General features: G+C 48.6%; 1 protein-coding gene across 3 annotated transcripts in view; it reads right to left on the bottom strand.

Moving 5' to 3' along the window:
- The window catches only part of RNF121 (ring finger protein 121), a 96,063-nt gene that overhangs the window by 31,875 nt on the left and 47,354 nt on the right, over positions 1–16,834 (bottom strand). The gene's annotated exons all lie outside the window — the stretch shown is intronic.

Genomic DNA, 16,834 nt, shown 5'->3' with positions numbered 1-16,834 from the left:
GCTCGGCAAGGAGGAGACACGCGTGGCTCTGGCTGTAAAGGGAGGACACTGGAGCGCTCATTATCCAACAAGCGACATCATGAAATTATTATTATTATTCATAACGAGACATTCATAATCTCTCCTTAGCTGGCTTACCCTATTGGGAGTTAGTAATCTTCGCATGCAGTTAGTATAAATTGGTATACGCACCTTTTACTTTGTGAATTAGTAACGGGAAATGGTGTGTAAATGGCACAACGGTACAAACATTTAAAAAAAAAAAAAAAAAAAAAAACAAGAATGAGGGAAATGGAAAGTGGAGAGGAAGAGAGGTCAAAGAAGAAGTCCTTTAATGATCCACGTGGCGAGGGCCCTAGGGAGCCAGAGTCCACCCTGCAGCAGTCTCTGCTGATTTTAGCTTTTACAGATGCCCTCCTAGGACTCAGACGGGCTTAATACGCAAGCGCCTGCAATTTACTGGGATTCGTAATACTGGAAGCTTCCAGACACTGAAATAAGTACAAGCTCTGAAATGTACTTCCTGCTGCAAGTTTTAATTCTGCTTATTGCCGACGACATTATCCACAGACATTTGTGCTAATACAGCACATTCCCTTCAACTCCGATTAAGAGCATAATATTTTGGCAGGTCAGTAGTGCAGAGAAAATACTCAAATCGGCTTACGAGTTATTGTAATATTACGGAATATGCATTGCAAGAATTAAAGACAAGCCTGTGCACAAGGATGACAGCCACCAATTCTAATTTCTATTGCTGAGATGATAGCCTGGCACCCGAATGTGTCAACATGGGGGCTAGATAGGGGGTTTTTTGGTTTGTTTGAAAAGCCCGGTAAATCCCAGAATAATCACACGGATAAAAACAGAACACGAATTAACATAACATCCCAAGAGTTTCACCATCAAATGCAATTCCTGTACATGCAAATATACGAAATCAGCTCTTACTCACCCCAAGTGCTGACCTGTAAAGCCTTCATCGGGCTTAACTAGCCAGCAGGACATGCAAAACCCAGGGGGGGGGGTCAATTGCCACGGCAGACTCAGGCACCAGGTGCAGGGTGGGCGCTGTCACAGCACTGAGCAATTTTTAATTTCCCAACACAAACTCTAGGAGGAGAAATGGGAGGCTGAAAGCAGCTAAGAATTTCTCTCTCAAGACAGGAGCTCTCCTTCCTACAGAGGAGACTGTCAGATATAAAGGACTCTCTTTAAGGTTGGAGGATTCTGTTTTGCTTTTCGGAGCCTGCAGTTTCCTTTCTGGACCTGGCAGTGTCCTGCTGTCCCTTTTGGCTTCGAGCTCAATCGGAGCCCGTCTGTACAGGACAATGGCACCATGAGCCTTCACTTCAGCGGGGCTTTTCCCAAGTTTATACTCCTCCCTTCCTATCAGGCCCATCCATCGCACTGGCAATCCAGAGCCAAGCCCTACAGATCTCAGATCCTTCCAGACCCTGGTAACTGCTGCAAGAGAGCTCCCTCCGGCCACTCCTCCGGTCCTATTGGGCCTGTCCATGGGCGGAAGCGTAAACCCTTGGAGTCACTGTCAGACCTGCTGCTGCCTGATCTGCGAGCACATCTGGCTCCAGCAGCTGGTGGTGGTTGATGGTAGAGGATGGTGTGAGGAACTAAGGAAGCAATAAAGTCAGGCAGGCAGCAAGCAGAGCGAGGTCAGAACAAGTCCTGGTCAAAGCAAACCAAACAGAAGGAACCTGATGCTCAGGCGAGTGGGAAGTGAACTGGGCTTCCTTTTACACTAAAACAATGCTTATGTCATCAAGCTGCGCCACAGGACTTCCTCCTGGGCGAATCCCTAGCCAGGACCAGTGCTGCCAACCTCGCTTATTTCCCGCGAGTTTGGGCTTTTTTTTTTCTTCTTCGATTCGCGGGTTGCTTCTAATTGGGCGATTTTTCCTGCCAATCTCGTTTTTTGGGGCTTGGTGGGCGGGACTTGTGCTCTGCTGTTGCAGTGATTGGCTGCTGCCGATGAGGCCTGTCCATAGCAGGCGCAGCCAAAATTATTGCAGCAGTAAGCCAATCAGAGCTGCAAACGTTCACAGGAGCCTGTGGGCAGACCCGGCACGGCATTGCGGCAAGCAACAGCGTCACGGGTGACCACGGAAGCTTCTGTGCAGCAGCAGAAAGGGAGGGTGGCACTCAGCTGGCTACAGCAAGGTGTCAGGAGGGGAGGAATGACTGTGAGGGGGCCAGGGATGTGCTGGGAGGGGGAGGAATGAGTGTGAGGGGGCCAGGGATGTGCTGGGAGGGGGAGGAATGAGTGTGAGGGGGCCAGGGATGTGCTGGGAGGGGGAGGAATGAGTGTGAGGGGGCCAGGGATGTGCTGGGAGGGGGAGGAATGAGTGTGAGGGGGCCAGGGATGTGCTGGGAGGGGGAAATGAGTGCGAGGGGGCCAGGGATGTGCTGGGAGGGGGAGGAATAACGAGTGCGAGGGGGCCAGGGATGTGCTGGGAGGGGGAGGAATAACGAGTGCGAGGGGGCCAGGGATGTGCTGGGAGGGGGGGGGAGAACGAGTGCGAGGGGGCCAGGGATGTGCTGGGAGGGGGAGGAATGAGTGCGAGGGGGCCAGGGATGTGCTGGGAGGGGGAGGAATAACGAGTGCGAGGGGGCCAGGGATGTGCTGGGAGGGGGGGGGGGAGAACGAGTGCGAGGGGGCCAGGGATGTGCTGGGAGGGGGAGGAATGAGTGCGAGGGGGCCAGGGATGTGCTGGGAGGGGGAGGAATGAGTGTGAGGGGGCCAGGGATGTGCTGGGAGGGGGAAATGAGTGCGAGGGGGCCAGGGATGTGCTGGGAGGGGGAAATGAGTGCGAGGGGGCCAGGGATGTGCTGGGAGGGGGGGGGGAGAACGAGTGCGAGGGGGCCAGGGATGTGCTGGGAGGGGGAGGAATAACGAGTGCGAGGGGGCCAGGGATGTGCTGGGAGTGGGAGGAATGAGTGCGAGGGGGCCAGGGAGAACGAGTGCGAGAGGGCCAGGGATGTGCTGGGAGGGGGAGGAATGAGTGCGAGGGGGCCAGGGATGTGCTGGGAGGGGGAGGAATAACGAGTGCGAGGGGGCCAGGGATGTGCTGGGAGGGGGAGGAATAACGAGTGCGAGGGGGCCAGGGATGTGCTGGGGGGGGGGGGAGAACGAGTGCGAGGGGGCCAGGGATGTGCTGGGAGGGGGAGGAATAACGAGTGCGAGGGGGCCAGGGATGTGCTGGGAGGGGGAGGAATAACGAGTGCGAGGGGGCCAGGGATGTGCTGGGAGGGGGAGGAATGAGTGCGAGGGGGCCAGGGAGAACGAGTGCGAGGGGGCCAGGGATGTGCTGGGAGGGGGAGGAATGAGTGCGAGGGGGCCAGGGATGTGCTGGGAGGGGGAGGAATAACGAGTGCGAGGGGGCCAGGGATGTGCTGGGAGGGGGGAGAATGAGTGCGAGGGGGCCAGGGAGAACGAGTGCGAGGGGGCCAGGGATGTGCTGGGAGGGGGAGGAATGAGTGCGAGGGGGCCAGGGATGTGCTGGGAGGGGGAGGAATAACGAGTGCGAGGGGGCCAGGGATGTGCTGGGAGGGGGAGGAATGAGTGCGAGGGGGCCAGGGAGAACGAGTGCGAGGGGGCCAGGGATGTGCTGGGAGGGGGAGGAATGAGTGCGAGGGGGCCAGGGATGTGCTGGGAGGGGGAGGAATGAGTGCGAGGGGGCCAGGGATGTGCTGGGGGGGGGGGGAGAACGAGGGCGAGGGGGCCAGGGATGTGCTGGGGGGGGGGGGAGAACGAGTGCGAGGGGGCCAGGGATGTGCTGGGGGGGGGGGGAGAACGAGTGCGAGGGGGCCAGGGATGTGCTGGGGGGGGGGGGGGAGAACGAGTGCGAGGGGGCCAGGGATGTGCTGGGGGGGGGGGGGAGAACGAGTGCGAGGGGGCCAGGGATGTGCTGGGGGGGGGGAGAACGAGTGCGAGGGGGGCCAGGGATGTGCTGGGGGGGGGGGAGAACGAGTGCGAGGGGGCCAGGGATGTGCTGGGGGGGGGGGGGAGAACGAGTGCGAGGGGGCCAGGGATGTGCTGGGAGGGGGAGGAATGAGTGCGAGGGGGCCAGGGATGTGCTGGGGGGGGGGGGGAGAACGAGTGCGAGGGGGCCAGGGATGTGCTGGGGGGGGGGGGGGGGAGAACGAGTGCGAGGGGGCCAGGGATGTGCTGGGAGGGGGAGGAATGAGTGCGAGGGGGCCAGGGATGTGCTGGGGGGGGGGGGGGGAGAACGAGTGCGAGGGGGCCAGGGATGTGCTGGGGGGGGGGGGGGGGAGAAGGAGTGCGAGGGGGCCAGGGATGTGCTGGGAGGGGGAGGAATGAGTGCGAGGGGGCCAGGGATGTGCTGGGAGTGGGAGGAACGAGTGCGAGGGGGCCAGGGATGTGCTGGGAGTGGGAGGAATGAGTGCGAGGGGGCCAGGGATGTGCTGGGAGTGGGAGGAATGAGCGCGAGGGGGCCAGGGATGTGCTGGGGGGGGGGGGGGAGAACGAGTGCGAGGGGGCCAGGGATGTGCTGGGAGGGGGAGGAATGAGTGTGAGGGGGCCAGGGATGTGCTGGGAGGGGGAGGGGAATGAGTGTGTGGGGGCCAGGGATGTGCTCTGAGTACGAGGGGCTGGTGGTTTTATTTATTTATTTGTTCTACACCCCTTTTGATTTCATCTAATTTCTTCTCCTCATTTCCTATCCCTGCAGATCACCTCTGTAAGAAGGCCGGTCCCTGCTTGCTGTTTCTGTCACTGCCTGCTACTCGATCACATGGTTTTGATCTCCTATGGCTAAAGTAAAGGACTGGGCTAAGTGCGGTTAAAGGTCCTGCAAAGCTTGGGAAGAGGAAGGTGAAAGAAAAGCCTGCATTCAGCCTGCTGTCGGCCATGAGAGCGAGGCGATGTGCAAAGTTTGTCACGCAGACCCTCCTGCAAGATGCTAAAACGGAGAAACATGCAGAAAATTCAACTCCTATGTCAAATCTCACGTGTTTTAGGCTTTTCTTTTGGAAAAAAAAAGTGCTTATTCTTTCCCAAAAACCTGGCAGCCCTGTACAGGATGCAGAGCAGAGCCGGGAGCCGTGCTGGGAGCGCACACTGGAGCCGGAGAAGAGGAACCGAGTGCTGGCTGCAGTGCATGGCCCTGGGGTTTGTACAGGATGCAGAGCAGAGCCGGGAGCCGTGCTGGGAGCGCACACTGGAGCCGGGGCAGAGGAACCGAGTGCTGGCTGCAGTGCATGGCCCTGGGGTTTGTACAGGATGCAGAGCAGAGCCGGGAGCCGTGCTGGGAGCGCACACTGGAGCCGGGGCAGAGGAACCGAGTGCTGGCTGCAGTGCATGGCCCTGGGGTTTGTACAGGATGCAGAGCAGAGCCGGGAGCCGTGCTGGGAGCGCACACTGGAGCCGGGGCAGAGGAACCGAGTGCTGGCTGCAGTGCATGGCCCTGGGGTTTGTACAGGATGCAGAGCAGAGCCGGGAGCCGTGCTGGGAGCGCACACTGGAGCCGGGGCAGAGGAACCGAGTGCTGGCTGCAGTGCATGGCCCTGGGGTTTGTACAGGATGCAGAGCAGAGCCGGGAGCCGTGCTGGGAGCGCACACTGGAGCCGGGGCAGAGGAACCGAGTGCTGGCTGCAGTGCATGGCCCTGGGGTTTGTACAGGATGCAGAGCAGAGCCGGGAGCCGTGCTGGGAGCGCACACTGGAGCCGGAGCAGAGGAACCGAGTGCTGGCTGCAGTGCATGGCCCTGGGGTTTGTACAGGATGCAGAGCAGAGCCGGGAGCCGTGCTGGGAGCGCACACTGGAGCCGGGGCAGAGGAACCGAGTGCTGGCTGCAGTGCATGGCCCTGGGGTTTGTACAGGATGCAGAGCAGAGCCGGGAGCCGTGCTGGGAGCGCACACTGGAGCCGGGGCAGAGGAACCGAGTGCTGGCTGCAGTGCATGGCCCTGGGGTTTGTACAGGATGCAGAGCAGAGCCGGGAGCCGTGCTGGGAGCGCACACTGGAGCCGGGGCAGAGGAACAGAGTGCTGGCTGCAGTGCATGCCCTGGGGTTTGTGACCCAGCTACCCCCAGGCACTGGGAATGAAAATATATAAATATATTTTTAAACTTTTGGGTATTTGCTGGGTCCTTTACATGACCAAATGAATAACTTCTTTCAAAAACAAGTTACGAATCAGAGGAATAGAGAGAGAGGTTATCACTAGAGCCCTCGCACTGAATGTGTCTGAATTTTCAAGTAATTTTTATTTTATTTATTTAGCATTTTTCTATACCGACTTTCCAATAACAAAATTATTGATCAATTCGGTTTACATTTTAAACAATAACAACAATGACAAGTAAATGTCTTACAATGAACAGGTCGAATTAACTTGGATTAAGATATATGGGGGTAATAACATAATTAACATGAGCGGTGCCTAATATAGGCTAGAGGCTGGGTTCCAGCAGTACAAGTGGTGGCATCGCTCTAACGCTCCCGTCTCCTCCGGTCCAACCACAGATCAAAATGGAGGATCATCAGCAAGCTTAGAAACTGAAGCTATAAAAACCTTAGGACACAGCACTGCAGGAAGATCTTTTCCACCATCGCTGTGAAATCTGCCTGCTTAAAACTGAACGAGTATTTAGTGAGTCGCTCTGGGAGGCCAAGCAGCGGGGAACTGCCGACGCACAGCAACTCATCAACAAGGTGGGGACGCAGAGAGGGCCACATCCCCCACCAGCTCGCTTAACTTCAGATGACCCCTTTTTACAGTCACCAAACGAGCCTGTGTGGCTAATCAAGGTGAACGACGACACGGGCCAATGACGCAGGACTCAAACATAACCATTCAAACTCCTGAGATGCAAATCGCCCATCAAGGGCCAACAAGGATTAGTAGCGGCGATCCCCAATCCACGTGTCCAAGGTATACACATCCCTTCAACTTGACAGTTTTTGGGTTGCAAACCCCACAGGAGGGAAAGACAGATTACATAGCTGCAATCCTAAAAGAACTGCAGGGGCCATGCCCCTTTCTTACAAAGCATTGTATATTCCAAATGCAGGTTAGGTTCAAGGATACAAACTCTCTAAGTGGCATGGAGATCCTGGAGGCAGCTGGCGTCTCTCGAATTAAAGGAGGAATAATGAGCTAAGTGGTGCCTCTCTCAGGCATATGGTCAAATGCAACCGGCACCATGAGCGCTCTAAGTGTTTTAGTGGCAATCTGGACATCTGGAGAACAAGTGGCCTAAGGAGCATGTAGTGCGGGACCTGCATCATTGTAAAACCCATGCAAAGGGATGAAAAAGCAAAGAACAAGCATTGCTCCACCCAGCTAAGTATCCGAGAGCTTGTCCAGATGGAGAAAGGGCTGTACTAGTGGCTGCCAGCTCCTCTGCTGGTTTCACAGCAGATTTCTCCGATCAGTCGCAAATACTCTGCTCCGCCTTCTCTCTCCTGAGTTACCTCCTACTTACCGTGAGCTTTTAAATGTGACTGAAGACAATGAATGGAGACACTGTTGGCAGTGAGGCCCCCTTTACAGGTTTTAGGGCAGTCGCTGTTGGGGGAATGAAGATGATCCTGCAAGAAATAAACCCGTTCTTTGAGATTGATCAAAGGAAGCTGCTGGCCTGGCTCGACTCAAAATTCCTTGCCAACATCCTTAAAGAAGGGGATCGTCAGAGCAATATTAAAGTAGTGAAGGATGGCTCCAAGGGTACTGAACCACTATCAGCCAGTCTCACCGCTCCCTTTTTGGAGGACGCTAGTTGAAAACAAATTGTGTATCAGCAGTTGTTGAATTCCTGGAAGAAACGACTGCATTAAACCTCATTCAATCTGGTTTTCATAAAGGCCATGGGAGAAAAAGCAGCCTACTGACCTTGCTTAATGCAAACAAAGGGGAGGATTTGTTCTTTCTACTCCTAAAGCTGTCTGCAGCATTAGATACCGTTCACCACTAAATGTTGGTGGTGGCTACTGGTGCTAATGGGACAGCTTGGAAATGGTTTAATTCGGTATGGACAGAGAGAAGTCAGATCAGTTCTAGGGGTACCGACCACCTCTCTCCTATAAAGCCTGGGTACGGGGTGCCCCACGGGCAGGTGTTACCCCCTATCTTAGCCCAGTTGGGAACATTGTTAAAGGGTACGGCATCGATTGCTTCCTGTTCACGGATGACTTTCAGCGGTCTGCTACAGTTGACGAGGACCAAGTTTTGGCAGTGCTGCATTTAAAACCCCCTGGGGTCTTGCAGCTTTGGCTGACGAGTTATAACACAACCTGAACCCGATGGAGTCAGAACTGCTGTGGATAGGTACGCCAGTCCTGGCCTTGTCGGCAGGGGTGGAGCTGAAACCGAAGGAAAGGATTTCCAGCCTAGGAGTAGGGTGATCGATGGATGCTCAGAAGCTCTCTGGATTGGATCAAATTCAAGATCCAGTCAGTCAGGAGAGCTTCACAACATGCCCTGCTGGCTGCTCCTTTATTAGGAACCGTTAAGCTAACCACCAGTAGATGTAAAGCTTTTAGTTTCTCCGTCCCAGTTCTGGGGAACTCGGTATTCCTGGAGATTAAGTGCTTGGCACATAAATCCCTTTCAAACTCCACTCCTCGAACAGACCAACCAGAGATATTCACAAAGGCACGCTGAAATTTCCCCCCACTAAAGCCACACGCCTCTCTACGACCAAAGACAGAGCTTTTTCGATAGCTGGCCCATCTATCTGGAATAACATCCCATCAAATCTCAGATTGGAGCCATGCCTTTTAACTTTCAGAAAAAGACTTAAAACCTGGCTCTTTCACCAAGCCTTCACCGATCCACCAGACAATCACTAGCTGTCCTTCACTCTTACTCGGTCTGGCATTTTATACTCACGAACAATGAACTCTGACACTTCCAGGTTAAAGCACCTTTTAAGCTTTTAACCCGTACGCTCTATGGTAATCACTTTATACTTATTTCCTGCCTTATCTTCTTTCCAGCTTGTTGCAAGCTTCCAAGTTCTCTTTCCCTGTTGATTGTAACTTTGACTTATTCCTACCTATTGTTATCTATCGTTTACTTGAATTGTTACTCCAGTTATACCCTTGTTAAATGTAAACCGATCCGATATGGTTATTTACTATGAAGGTCGGTATAAAAAAATGTTAAATAAATAAATAAATAAAACGAGTATTAAGGCATGAAGGATTACATGTAACCTAACCTCTAGGATGGAAGGCATTGACAAAACTTCAGGGACCTTAAGAACCAACAAAACAAGAGCCTAAGATGTCAGGAGTTAACCACACCTAAGAAACTGTGCCTCCAGCAGCCGAGCGCCGAACTGAAACTCACCGGCGCTGGTATGCCTCAAGCGCTCGCAGACCTGAACGATGAGGTTAAAGATCTTACGCACAGAGTCTCTCAAAATGAACAAACCAGCACCAGAGTCAGCTGGGGGTTTTTTTTTTTTTTTTTTACTTCTTTTGAGTTTCTCAAGAAAAAACCAAATGAATATGCATTTTCACAACTGAAGAATGTTAGAAAGCCACAAAAACAAATTCAAATTTCCAACAAGTCAGATAAATTTCGTATCTTTTACAACCTCACAAAATTAAGTACAACTCGAGAGGCTTCCAGGATCTATAGTGCACATTCTCTCTCTCTCGCTTCTCCACAGATACTGAAACAAATACAAACCTACAGCCCTGCGCATACTTCTATAGCTAAATATCTCCAAAATGGGTTTCCCTATCTTGCCAATCGAAGACGCCACCCTAAGCTTGAATACCATCTACTCCCTAAACACAAAGAAACCATTCGTTGGCAGACGGTGCACCCGATTCCATTTTAAAACTGGGAGATTTAATTTCCTTATTTTAAAGACCAACTTCAGCTACTATTAAGACCAAAAAAAAAAATTTCAGGATTTCAAGATCTATTTCTCAATTTACATTATCCTCCGACGTTCTCTCCAAAAAAAAAACAGTCCAATTTTGGGGTAACTTATCACACATGCATTAGACTCCCCACTGGTTTGCAATTTCTCCAACAATTCGGAGAAAATCTCAGGAAGAAGCTAAAGCAGGCTTTGTCAGTGCCTTCCCTTTCTAAATTCTAAAATTAAGATATTAGGTTCAACCTTTTTGTTTTCCTTATGGGATTTTACAAAGAATATCGGCAGTGGCAAATCAGATCCATCCATCAATCCAAGAAAAAGAAACCCAAAACCTCAGGTTCCAGCTATTGATTCCTCTTCATCAGTCCACAAAATAGTGGGGAAACTAATAACTTCTTTTAAAAAAATCAGAAATGTACCCCAGAGTCCAAGGTTTATAAAATGAGTGGAATGGAACGAGTAAACGTTAATCAGTTTACTTTTTGAAAAAGTACAAAGACCAGGGGGGACAGAATGAAGTTGCTGGGTAATACATTTAAAACGAATAAGAGAACATTTTTTTTTTTACTCAATGTATAATTAAGCTCTGAAATTTGTTGCCAGAGGCTGTGATGAAAGCTGGTAGTGTAGCTGCATTTAAAAACGGTTTGGTCAAGTTCCTGGAAGAAGAAAAGTCCATTAACCATCATTAAGGTAGAGTTGCAGAAATCCACTGCTTATTTTTCAGATAAAAAGCTTGGAATCTATCTCCCCCCCTGGGATCCTGCCAGGTACTTGTGACCTGGATTGGCCACTGCTGGAAACAGGATGCTGGGCTTGATGGACCTTTGGTCTGATCCAGTATAGCAAGTCTTATGTTACACTTATCCCAGATTTCAATGTCGCTAGGTTTGCTTAATTTGAGAATAATTTGTCACAAATTATCCTCTGATACCAGCTCCTAAATAATATTTACTGTAACACCTGGCCCATTTTTGCCAACAATTCTTGTGTGTAATTGGACAAAGTTACATAAAAACTGTAGCATTTAATATAAATAACTTTAAAGCCCAATATATTACCATATGCCTTGAGCTCCTTAATGACAATCGTAAATTCGAGGTAGGCTTAGAAGAGCAAGAACGTGTCATTAGCAAAACGACTGCCTTTATATCTGCACTTCCTTTCATAATTTGACTTATATCATCCATTGTCACTTCCTCAGCCAAAGGCTCAAATGACAACCCAAAACGGAGAGGCGAGAGAGGATGTCTGGCTCCAAAGCTTTAAGACCTTAGGATTTTTAGAGATGCTACATCCAGTTTATAAAAAAATATACCGGTCACAGCCTACTTTTTCCAAGCATTAAAAGCTCTTTCAGCGTTAGACTAGCTGGTTTTGGGATTTGGATTTCAGATTTAATTACTTAAACGTCAAAGTCCCAGCCCAAGGTGATTTACATTCAGGAGTTCCCTGCCCCAAAGGGCTTAAACACATATGGATTGTACCCGAGGCAACACAGAGAGGTCACAACCAAGGTCAGTGGGAGAAGCAGGATTTGAACCTTCTCAGTCGACTGCTCCAGCTCGTAAGCAAGCTACTCCATTAATCGAGGATTTTTTATTTTTTTTTTAACATTAATCAAAACTTGGTGACCCTTCACAAAAAACTGGGCTGATCCCTACAAATCAAACAGGGCAAGGATATAGAGACGATGAACTGCCAGTATATCTGTAAATATATTTAAGTTGGTGTTTGCTGTAATCAGCCACCAAGATATCACAGCCTAGCAAGGCAAAAATGAGCATAAAGTGATTCAACAGTTCCATTTCAAAAAAAAACCCAGAACAGAACTTATCAAACTTGTTTAAAAAAACACAAACCACAAGTGAGCCAACCTGGGAACTATCTAGTGATGGCCTTGCTATCCAAGATAAGTTCAGTTAAGTGGTGCGCTTTTGATAGGTTAAAATAAAAAAAATAAAAAATTAACTGTTGAATCGCTTTCTGCACATTCATGCATTCCTGGTCTGTGATTATATCTTGGTGACTGATTACAGCAAGGAACAAAAACATGGCTCCAATTACGACTGCAAGAAATCTCGACTAATGTATATCATTGGCGCGACCTAGCTACAATAAACGCTTGACTAATGTATATCATTGGCGTGACCTAGCTACAATAAAAGCTTGACTAATGTCCAACCCAGTAATTGCATATCCATTCATGTTCATTCTCCAGTTTATTCTGTCCTTTATTTCCTGGCTACTCTAGCCTCCAAGTTCATTCCCCCTGTTATTTGTATCTGCGCTTCGGCCTTCTTGTTATATGGTTTTTTGTTAAGTTAACCCCCAAGTTTGATGTAAACCGGCCTGATATGAAGCTTGTCATGAAGTTCGGTATAGAAAAATGTTAAATAAATAAATAAATAATGTATATCACTGGCGCGACCTAGCTACAATAAAAGCTTGACTAATGTATATCACTGGCGCAACCTAGCTACAATAAAAGCTTGACTAATGTATATCACTGGCGTGACCTAGCTACAATAAAAGCTTGACCAATGTATATCACTGGCGCGACCTAGCTACAATAAAAGCTTGACCAATGTATATCACTGGCGCGACCTAGCTACAATAAAAGCTTGACTAATGTATATCACTGGCGCGACCTAGCTACAATAAAAGCTTGACTAATGTATATCACTGGCGCGACCTAGCTACAACAAAAGCTTGACTAATGTATATCATTGGCATGACCTATCTCCAATAAAAGCTTTTTCTGCCAAGATGTATTGACCAGGGATTGATGTTTGCCGCGCATTAGCTACGTTGCATTTGCTATACATGTATGTGCTAATTACTCCGCCCTTCCTGACTGCCTTGGTCCAATTATGATTGTCCTGGTTTTTCCATTTGTGCTGGATCTGAAGGCAATTAAAATACCACATATAGAATGGAAGATTGTGAAATGGGGAGAATAAGAGGGCTGGCTAAACAGTAGTGGTAGGACCGGAGCAATTCCTAGGAAGAAACAAATACGAAACAAGGAGAGGAAGAGCAAGAAAAGTATTTCGTCAGTCACCACATAACTATGAAACTTTCTGCTGAAAAAATGTGGTCAGGACTAGAAATTTAGCAGAGTGTAAGAAAAGGCTTGGATGTGTTTCTACAGCAGAGGTTCTCACAGTTCTGGGGTCTCACCTAGCCAGTCAGATTTTCAGGATATCCACAATGAATATGCATGAGAGAGATCTGTATGCAAATTTCTCATGCATAGTCATTGAGGACAGTCTGGAAACCTGACTGGCTAGGTGTGTCCAGAGGAATGAGCTGAGAAGCCCTGTTCCAGAGGACAGATCCATTAGCCTTAGGTGTCTCCATCGCCTGCTTCTGGGAATGAAGCACATGGAATAGGATTTCCTATCTGGTGACTGTCAGACAGGATGCTGGGCTCATAAGATGTATCATGCCGAATCATGCCACTGAACAGCATCCTGTCTCATCCCAAAACAGCAGATCCAGTCCTTGTTGCTCACTACCAGAGATAAGTGATGGCTTTCCCAAATCTACCTAGCTAATAATGGTTTACGGACTTCTCTTCCAGAAACTTGACCAAATCCTTTTTATACCACGCTATGCAAGACACCTTGGCCATATCCTCTGGTGGTAAATTCTACAGCTTGACAGCGCATAAGTGAAAAAACATTTCCAGTTTGTTTGAAATCTGCTATTCATTTCCTGGAGTGTCCCCTAATGTTAGAACCACTCCCTATTTACTTGTTCCACTCTACTCATGGATTATATAAGCTTTTATCTTATCCCCTTCTCAGTTGTCTTTTTCACACTTGATGGACCATTGTTCTGACCCAGCTTGGCATTTCTTATGTTCTTAAGATGTAGATTTACTTCACAACGATGTGATCAAGGGGAAAGAAAACTTCAGACCTGTTAATTTAGTATCAGTGGTGGGTAAATTAATGGAAGTACTTCATCAGGACAGAATAAAACAATCCCTTGAAGCTAGTGGGGTTGCAGGATCATAGGCAGTGTGATTTCACTGCCAAACAAGTTTGATAAAATGATCAGAGTAGCAGATCAGAAAGGATGCGTTAACTTCAAGCAAGCGGACCATGATGCATAGTCTTACAATTAGTAAACACTTCCTAGGTTGGTCCAGGACATGGTAGCAAGAATTGTTAGGGGTGGGTCTAGATGGGAATCAGCTGCTCCTCGTCTTTTGACGTCTCACTACTTACCCAGGAGGTTACGATGTATGTTTAAACTTCTGGTGCTCGCTTTTAAGATCTTGCGTGGCATCTGTCCTCCACATATGCCTCAAAGGTTATGCTGGAAATCATCAACTAGAGATGCACATTCACAATACTGTCATCAACTCCAACTTCCATCAGTAAAAACTTTGAACTTTCTCTCAAGTTTGTTTTTTAGCAGACTGAAGCAGGTTGTCTTGCAGTATCTCCCTGTACGTCGCACCATCCATCCGTTCTATTTTATTAAAAAGATGCCCAGTCCCTGCTGAAGAAAAGCATCCCCACAACATGATACTGCCACCCCCATACTTTACTGTTGGTATGGTGTTTGCTGAGGAATGGGCAGTGTTAGGGTTGGCCACACATAGCATTTTGAATTTTGGCCAAAATGCTCCATTTTTGTCTCATCTTGACTGCAAAACCTTATCCCACATTTTAGGTGGGTCACTGATGCTTTCTGGCCAGTTTCAGACGTGCTTTGATGTGGTTCTCCTGCAGCAATGGCTTCTTTCTAGTCATCCTCCCATGCAGAGCTCTTGATACGTTTCACTGGGGCACCTCCACTCCGGTCTCAGCCACTGAACTCTGTAGCTCCTTTAGTTGGCCTTTCTGTGGCTTCCCTCACAAGTCTCCTCCTTTCTCAGATGCTGACGTTTTAGGGACAGCCTTGACTAGGCAGTGGTACGATGCAGCTTCCAGTTCCTCACAATTGATCCACTAATGCTCACTGGGATATCCAAGCACGTGGATATTATTTTGTAGCCTTTTCCTATCTTGTGCAGGTCAATAACTTTATGTTTCATTTCCTTACAGTGCTCTCTGATCTTCATTCTCAGATTCACAGTATTGGAATTAGGGGGTCTTACAAAGAGAGCAGGACATACCACGAGGGAAACACATTCAGCAGCTCGTATAGGACTGAAGTCTGCATGAAGAAAGTGCACAGAGATTTTAGCCTGAACTTTCAAAAACAGGCTTCTGTGCATAGGTCCGCCTTGAAAATTCAGGGTGTGCGGGGGAAACCGTGGTGACAACACGCACGCACGGACTGACACCTGCTTGGATTTGCATATTTTTGAAAATGAAAAATCGGGTTTTATACGTGGAAGTAATTTGAAGCACGACAAGGAACACATTCACACTCCTCTATAATGCCAAAACCGTGCAGAGAGATACCACATCAGACAGGAATAAACCTTCACAGAGAAGAACATTAAGCCACCCCGTGGGGAAACATTTCTCCAGGCCAGAGCACTGCATCAACGACTTTATAAATCAGGGAAATTCAAAACCTCTCAAGAACGGCAGCCGTTTCAAATTCTTTCTAGTTAGGGCTCTGCAGGGTGAGGGCCAGGACTACCTGCAAACGATGGTGTCCAGAGATATGCCAACCAGGCCCTTCCGCTCACAGCTCCAGGCACGGCAATGGCGAGACTGCAAGACACGAGGGATAGGGGTTTTTTCTATGCAGCACAAGAGAATCAGACGGTTACAGGATTACAGCACCTTTAGTAAGCAGCTCAGCTATTTTGCAAGGCTTTTGGCTAAGTTTTTAGTTGGTTTGTTCGTTTTAATGTTATTTTATGATGTTTGTTGTGTTATGTATAAGATGATGTAAATTGCCTAGAACAGTGGTCGGATAATTGGCCAGGTTATAAACTGCTGCAAATAAACTTATTAACCTTTATCGTCCACACTCTTCACTCAAGCACTGAGGTGGATCACAAAAAAAAAACAACTTACAGATACTTAACAAATGTGAAATAAGCAGCATCATGCACAAACAAATATTGTAGCCTGCTGAAGCCTATCAGTCCTAATGCTGATCTCAGGGGGAAGCATCCAGCTGCCCTCATGCCTCTGAACGATTATAAAGTCCCTTAAAAAGGAAGGTTCTCGGGCAATCCCTGGACCGGATATCATCAGGAAGAGAGTTGCATAAGCTTGGAAAAGGAATGGAACGACCCTGTGAGGAAAGGCTGAAGAGGTTAGGGCTGTTCAGCTTGGAAAAGAGATGGCTGAGGGGGGATATGATAGAGGTCTGTAAAATAATGAGAGGTCTAGAACGAGTAAACGTGAATCAGTTGTCTCCACTTTCAAAAACTACAAAGACCAGGGGACACACAATGATGTTACTAGGTGATAGACTTAAAAAAAAAATACTAAGTTTTACTCGATGCATAATTAAACTCTCGAATTCATTGCCGGAGGGTGTGGTGAAAGCTGTTCGTATAGCTGCGATTAAAAAGGGTTTGGACAAGTTCCCGGAGGAAAAGTCCATAACCCATTATTAAGGTGGAGGTGATTCTTAGGATCTGTCTACCCCTTGGGATCCTGCCAGGTACTTGTGACCTTGGCTTGGCCACTGTTGGAAAGAGGATACTGGGCTTGATGGACCCTTGGTCTGACCCAGTATTGGCAACTTCTTATGTGATGAGACACAAAAGGGATTTAATGTGGATAACATTTTCCTCACCTATTACCAGACATCATCCTTCAGCAGCTGTAAATTGTTTTCTCAGCTCTCTGCTAATACAGCATCTATTTCAATCCTCACACTTTATGACATCTTGACAGCTATGAAAACGAGTGCCATACCCCGACTGTAATGCATCATCATCTGAGGCTCACTTTGCACTGACCTGACGACAGCTAGTCACAAATGGACCGTACTGGCCCGATTAGAAGACCAGGTCTTTTTGGACA

This window comes from Rhinatrema bivittatum, chromosome 5 (genome assembly GCF_901001135.1).
Source record: "Rhinatrema bivittatum chromosome 5, aRhiBiv1.1, whole genome shotgun sequence".
Lineage (NCBI taxonomy): Eukaryota > Metazoa > Chordata > Amphibia > Gymnophiona > Rhinatrematidae > Rhinatrema > Rhinatrema bivittatum.
Note: the sequence above shows the minus strand (reverse complement) of the source record. Positions and strands in the feature narration are given on the sequence as shown.